Source organism: Pongo abelii, chromosome 20, assembly GCF_028885655.2.
Source record: "Pongo abelii isolate AG06213 chromosome 20, NHGRI_mPonAbe1-v2.0_pri, whole genome shotgun sequence".
NCBI lineage: Eukaryota > Metazoa > Chordata > Mammalia > Primates > Hominidae > Pongo > Pongo abelii.
In genome coordinates, this window is record NC_072005.2 from 39873061 (window position 1) to 39879116 (window position 6056).

The following is a 6056-nucleotide window of genomic DNA, read 5'->3' on the forward strand; positions in this document are numbered from 1 at the left end:
GGCTGCTTTGCCTTCAAACTGGTCAGTTGCAAAGCTGTCCTCTGAACTGTCCTCTCTGCCTCCTCCCTCAAACCTGCTTTGAGCGGGTTTCTCCTTGTTGCCAACCCGGTCCTTCTCCTCCCCTTCCTTTGAGTGTGCCATGGTGGGCCCTGTGCTTACATCCATGGGGTTGCTTCACTGAACCCTGCTCCATCCCGGTCACCATGCATGCTCCTGCCAGCTGGCCTCAGTCATCACAGCTTGGAGTCCCCCCAACCCCACCCAAGGAACACACTTTGTCAAAGGTCACAGTCAAGGGACTGCATGGCCCTTGGCGCAGTGGCCTCACCAGGCCACACTCTGCCCTTTCTTTCTGGGCCCCTGGGCCCTGCATTGCCTTCTATCAGGGCTGGTGGCCGCTGCTCCACCTTCTCCCCCGGGAGCTGTGCATGGCAGTTCCCTCCGTGGGAGCCACTCTCTCCCGGGGTTTGTTTCTCCTCAGAACCTTCTCATCTTGGTCACTGTGAAGTCAGGCCCCAGTTGTGACACCTCACTTGACACCCACAAGTCTTGGCCCCTGCTCTCTAAGCTCATTTGCCAACAGCAGTATCTCCATTTCATGCCCAGGGGTGACACTGACCCCATGGTTATAGAGATGGACGATGCTGTGTGAGAACTGGGCTGAGCCATGCCAGTGGCCTGTGACCCTCCAGCCCTGGGTGCCACCCCCCACCTGCCCTAGGGGACCCCCACTGATGTGGTCTCTGCTGACACCTGCGCCTGTGCCTGGGGTCCCTGTCATCCTTCCCTGGTCTGAGTGGCAAGTCTCCTGCCATCCCTGTCCCTGCTATGCAGTGAGCTCTCCAGCCTGGGCCCGCCTGGTAGCTCACGCTCCTCTCCACTGTGCCTGGTTTAGGGCGAGTGCTGAGGCTGGAGCTGACCCTGCCCTGGCCTTCAGGGTCTTGGCTTCGTTCCACCCGCACTGGTCCAAGTCCAGCCTGGTTGCCTAGTGAAGGATCCACAGTGGGTACATAAAGGGCCAAGTGCTGTCCACATGGGCACATCCCATGTGGGCGTGAGTGCTCCCTGGAATCCCCAGACAAGCCTGCCTCTCAGTGGGGCTCAGCTCAGAGGCATAGACCCTGGAGGGCTGAGTCTGCCTGTGTGTGTGTGCGTGTGTGTGTGTGTGTGAGACAGAGCGAGAGAGAGAGAGACGGATGGGGGGAGTGTGTGTATCAATGAGAGAGATGGAGAAAGTTGTGTGTGAAAGGGATTGAATATTTCAGAAAATGAATGAGAGAGATTGGGAGAGATGGTGGGAGGTGGAGTGGGAGAGAGACCTGTTGTTTAAGAGGGAGACTGAGTGACTCCGAGAATGAGGGGGAAAGATACGGAGACAGGATAAGCTGCAGGGAGAGAGAGAGAGAGAGGGATTGAACTGGAGTGAGACCAACAGAGCCCTGATGCTGGATGATTTGGGAGGATTTGGTGGGTTCTCAGTGACCCCACTGAGGCCTGACCCACAAGTGGAAAAGGCTCACCTCCTGTAAGTGACCAGACTGTGGGGTGTAATTGTGTGTGTGTTTGTGTGTGTGTGTGTGTCTGTGTGTGTGTTGGCGTCGCCCTGATGGCCTCTTGGAGGGTCCTGGGGCGGGTGGGTCTTGGGCATGTAGTGCCCTCTGCCCTCATTCTTTCTTCATCTAGGCTCCCTGCCCCTGTTGGGGTGAGAAGCACAGATGTCAGCTTGCTGAGCTGCAGGTACCATGACAATCCCAAGTGGAACTGCTCTTGGGGAGCTGGGTGGGGAGGGGCCACTGGGCAGGATTTATGGGACCTGGGCAGGGCTAGGCAGAGGTGTGGGGAGCAGTGTGGGCCAGAGGGTGACTGGGGATTGGGGTGAGTGGGGTGGGGTACGGCTGTGCTCACCCCTCCCACCCAGCCCCACCCTGAGGCTGGTCTCCAGCTCGTGAGCAGAGGCCGAGAGAAGGCCCTTCCTGATCATGGGGTCCTGTCTCCTCCGTGTCTGGCAGCCCTCATCTAGCCAGGCGGCCAGCAAGGACTTCCGGTGTCACACACGGGAGGGGTGAGGGCTTTGCTGGCTGCAGGGTTAGGAGTAGGTGCAGCCTGTGGGGCCCAGGAGAGCCCTGGGGTGGGGAACAAGAACAGGTCTGAGAGAAGGGGGAGCACCAGGGCCACCTGCAGCCTCCACCCAGCCCAGCTCTGGAGGCTTTGCCCCCACCCCGCCCCCATGGCAGACGTGCTCCCTAGAGGCTGGTGGGGACCTGGGAGAGGGGCATGTGCACACATTTCATGGGGATAGTGGGGGATTCTGGGAGCCAGCCTGGATGGGGGCTCAGAGGTGGGAGGGGCCCTGAGGCCTGAGGTGGCGGAAGGAGCTCACCTATCTCAGGCCCTGGCCCTCGCCAGGTTCCTAGTACCTGGCCGGATACCCCAGGATGGCCTGGGATCCTGGAGAGTGCACGGGAAACTCAGGAGGAGTGTGGACACGGCTCCTCTCCTTCCACCCACTTCCCCGGCCCTGAGGGCATTGCTGGGCCACCATCCCAGACCTGGGGCATGTGTCACAGGGCTGCCAGGAGGGCACAGGGCCCAAGGATTCCCCAGGGATGCCAGGCCCCCTGTGGGCCCTCAGGACTGGTCGCCCTGGGCCCCCTGGCGCTTTGTAGGGAGGTGCTCAGCAGTGATGGTTGTGTGCCTGTCACACCCGCCCACCTGTGCCTCCCCCAACCTGCCACGCCCATTGTCCTACACCCAGCACACACTCCCCTCCACGCTGCGCACGTGAACCCGCCCGGGTCACGCACCTGCCCTGCCATGGTGACGGGACTGTGTGGGATCTCTGCCTTCCTGCCTGAAGTTCCTGCCACTGGGACCTGTCACAGGTATGCAGGACACATCTGGCTCACCCTCTTCTCTGACAGCACCTGGGCCATCCGTGCCCCCATCCACTATCAGCCCTGCTGAGGAAGGGTTAGGGTGGGCTGCAGGCTGGAGGCCAGGGAGAGGCGCTGGACCGGGCCTGGCGTTTACTCACCCTCCTCCCATCCCACACTGTCCCGGAGCCTCCATCTCCACCTGAGCCAGCTGGGCTGATGTGGATTTCCAGGCATCCTCAGCGGGACCCATGGCCTGGGGTCGCCACCTTCCTGAGCTGTGTGGATCTCAGCCAGGACTTCTTGTCCCTGAGAACAGATTGGGGCTGGGAGTCCCAGCCTGTCCCTGGACCAGCCCTGCCATCAGCTTGCCCAGCCTAGTTCCCTTTCTCTTCTGTGCTCTGAATGTGCACTCCGCGTGTTCAGATGCTCATGGTTTCTGATGAGAAGTTGGCTGTGTCTCTCATGGAGCCTCTCTCGAAGGTGATGAGTGACTTTTCTTTTGCTGCCGTCAAGATTCCTGGCTGTGGATTGGATGGCTGGGAAGCTCTGTCCCTGAACAGCCCTTGTGACTATGGGGCTGTCCTTCCACAGTGTGCACTGAGGGTGCAGGCCAAACCTTTTAAAGAATAAACAGAAAGAAATCGGCTCTCTCACATTTTGGAAGTTGGTGAAAACAGACTCTTCCGGGGAATTTTAACTTTTTATCATCCTATTTACTCTGGAAAGCCTTGTCTCGTGTTTTAGAGCTTGTAGGGTTTAATAAAACTAGTTAACAGCCAGGCATGGTGGTTCATGCCTGTAATTCCAGCACTTTGGGAGGCCGCGGCAGATAGGTCACTTGAGGTCAGGAGTTCGAGACCATCCTGGCCAACATGGCGAAACCCCGTCTCTACTAAAAATACAAAAACTAGCCAGGTGTGGTGGTGGGCACCTGTGGTCCTGGGGAGGCTGAGACACGAGAATTGCTTGAACTGGGGAGACTGAGGTTGCAGTGAGCCGAGCTGGAGTGCCATTGCACTCCAGCTTGAGTGACAGAGCTAGATGCTATCTCAAAAATAAATAAATAAATAGATAAATAAAAATAAAACTGGTTAAAAATTGAGTCTCCCTGAAGTAGGTGCTCTTTCCACGTGAAAACTCCTTTTTTGGTTTGGTTTGAAGGTAAGAAAGAGCGGGAGAAACTTTGCTCTTTTCATTTAATAATTGTGTTCAGCCTGGCCAGGCGCGGTGGCTCATGCCTGTAATCCCAGCACTTTGGGAGGCCGAGGTGGGTGGATCACCGAGGTTGGGAGTTTGAGACCAACCTTACCAATATGGAGAAACCCTGTCTCTACTAAAAATACAAAATTAGCTGGGCATGGTGGCGCATGCCTGTAATCCCAGCTACTCCGGAGGCTGAAGCAGGAGAAGCACTTGAACCCGGGAGGTGGAGGTTGCGGCGAGCCGAGATCGTGCCATTGCACTCCTGGGCAACAAGAGTGAACTCCGTCTCAAAAAAAAAAAAAAAAATTATGTTCAGCCTATAATGAAATATTTGATTATTAGACAGCAGTGTCACTAATAAGTTTTAAGTTGTCCAGAGTTAATTGTAAACATCAGAACAGGATTCTTATGACAAAAGCTGTTGTCTTAAGATGAATGGCTCATATTTGGATGCAGTGTTTGATGTCCAAAAGAGCAAACATAAACCAAAAAAAAAAAAAAAAAATATTCCTGACTGTCCCCTTTGGATGCCAGTTGAATCTGTGTGTTGTGCCCCCTGAGGGTCTGCCCGGTCACATCCCCTTGTCTTCTCTAGGGTTCACGGGGATCCTTCTCATCCTCTTCTAGGTACCAGGTTCCATTAGTTTTGTCTGTCAGTCTTGTCACCAGGGAGCTGGAGACCTGGAGGGGAGCCCTGGTGTCTGGGACAGTGCTTGTCAGTGGATGGGCTTTTGCATAGGGGGATGGGGTAAGGAGTGAGTCATTGCATTATAGACTTGGACTAGGCAGATGATATTTTTCATGGTGGTGGTGATGGGAGAAGCTGTTGGGTTATTTCACAGAGGAAGCCCGAGCTCCCTGCTGAAGATGATAAATGATGCACAGATTTCAATCCATCCTACGGCTTCAGCCTCCAGTCCTGGTCCCACACATCCCCTGGAGCAGAGCCTGATTCCCAGCCTCTGTAGGTGGTTGAGGAGCAAATAGATTTCCTCTTCCTGACTCCACCTTGGAGCACCTTCCCTTGAGACCCACCAAGCTCCCTTTCAGTCACAGCATCTTCCTCCTGTTCCATGTGGTTGAAATCTCAGGTCCTCTAAGGATCACTCCTCATTCTCTTTGTTAGTGTGAGGTGGGACTTTTTTTTTTTTTTTTTTTTTTGAGATGGAGTCTTGCTCTGTTGCCCAGGCTGGAGTTCAGTGGCAGGATCTCAGCTCACTACAGCCTCGGCCTCCCAGGTTCAAGTCACTCTCCGGCCTCAGCCTCCCGAGTAGCTGGGACTACAGGCACCTGCCATCACGCCCAGCTAATTTTTTATATTTTTAGTGAATACAGGGTTTCATCATGTTGGCCAGGCTGGTCTCTAACTCCTGACCTTAAGTGATCTGCCTGCCTCAGCCTCCTAAAGTGCTAGGATTATAGGTGTGAGCCACTGCACCTGGCCTGTGAGGTGGGAAGTTTCAATACTCCCTTAGCCTCGGTTTGGTCACCAGAAGGAGGGGACATGAGTGAAGGTCCCAGTCCACCCTATGCAAGCAGAAGCCTCTTTGGTTTTATTTTTAAAGGTGTGTTGACCCATGTACCTTTGCATGGACATGTTCTTATTTGAGGTTACCTTTGTGTTGACTTTGTGTGGCCGGGACCCTGGAGATGAGGCCAGGATGGCCGACTCCAACCCCGTAGCTGCTTCCTTGCCCTGTATGGAGCAGCTCAGCCTGGGATGCAGGAGCAGCTATGTCCCTCCGCTCCCGCCAGGCCTCTCCCCCTGCCTTCTGGGACTGGAAATTCCTAGGAGTCCTGAAGCGCCGAGCTGCAGGAGGCTTCTCATGGCCCCAGGAAACACCCATCAACCCATCTGTATTGAGATGTTATCTAGAGAGACGCCTCTAGTAAAATCTGCTCTGTGACGGTGGTGTATAAACATTTTCTGTGCAAGGACCTTGCTCTCCTTTTCAAAAAAGTAAGTATGACTCCCAC